The sequence below is a fragment of the Arachis duranensis genome, chromosome 10 (assembly GCF_000817695.3).
Source record: "Arachis duranensis cultivar V14167 chromosome 10, aradu.V14167.gnm2.J7QH, whole genome shotgun sequence".
Lineage (NCBI taxonomy): Eukaryota > Viridiplantae > Streptophyta > Magnoliopsida > Fabales > Fabaceae > Arachis > Arachis duranensis.
In genome coordinates, this window is record NC_029781.3 from 55584280 (window position 1) to 55585502 (window position 1223).

Below are 1223 nucleotides of genomic sequence, written 5' to 3' on the forward strand. Positions count from 1 at the left end.
GTAAAAATCGACTTCTGGGTCCACTTGTGTGTGCTTGGGCTGAGCAATGAAGCATTTTCGTGTAGAGACCTTTTCTGGAGTTAAACGCCAGCTTTTATGCCAGTTTGGGCGTTTAACTCCAAGTTCTATGCCAGTTCCAGCGTTAAACGCTGGAATTTCTAAGGCTGATTTGCCACGCCGGTTTGGGCTATCAAATCTCGGGCAAAGTATGGACTATTATATATTGCTGGAAAGCCCAGGATGTCTACTTTCCAACGCCGTTGAGAGCGCGCCAATTGGGCTTCTGTAGCTCCACAAAATCCACTTCGAGTGCAGGGAGGTCAGAATCCAACAGCATCTGCAGTCCTTTTCGGTCTCTGAATCAGATTTTTGCTCAGAAAGCTCAATTTCAGCCAGAAAATACCTGAAATCACAGAAAAACACACAAACTCATAGTAAAGTCCAGAAAAGTGAATTTTAACTAAAAACTAATAAAAATATACTAAAAACTAACTAGACTATGCTAAAAACATACTAAAAACAATGCCAAAAAGCGTATAAATTATCCGCTCATCACAACACCAAACTTAAATTGTTGCTTGTCTCCAAGCAACTGAAAATCAAAATAGGATAAAAAGAAGAGAATATAGTATAGACTCCAAAATATCAAGGAAACATAGCTCCAATTAGATGAGCGGGACTAGTAGCTTTTTGCCTCCGAACAGTTTTGGCATCTCACTCTATCCCTTGAAGTTCAGAATGATTAGCATCTATAGGAACTCAGAACTCAGATAGTGTTATTGATTCTCCCAGTTAAGTATAATGATTCTTGAACATAGCTAGTGTATGAGTCTTGGCTGTGGCCCAAAGCACTCTGTCTTCCAGTATTACCACCGGATACATACATGCCACAGACACATAATTGGGTGAACCTTTTCAGATTGTGGCCCAGCTTTGCTAGAGTCCCCAATTAGAGGTGTCCAGGGTTCTTAAGCACACTCTTTTTGCCTTGGATCACAACTTTATTTCTTTCTTTTGCTTTCTTTTTCTTTTTTTTTCTTTTTTTTCGATTTTTTTGTATTCACTGCTTTTTCTTGCTTCAAGAATCAATCTAATGATTTTTTAGATCCTCAATAACAGTTCTCTTTTTCCTCATCCTTTCAAGAGCCAACAATTTTTAACATTCTCAAAACAACAAATTCAAAAGACATACGCACTGTTCAAGCATTCATTCAGAAAACAAA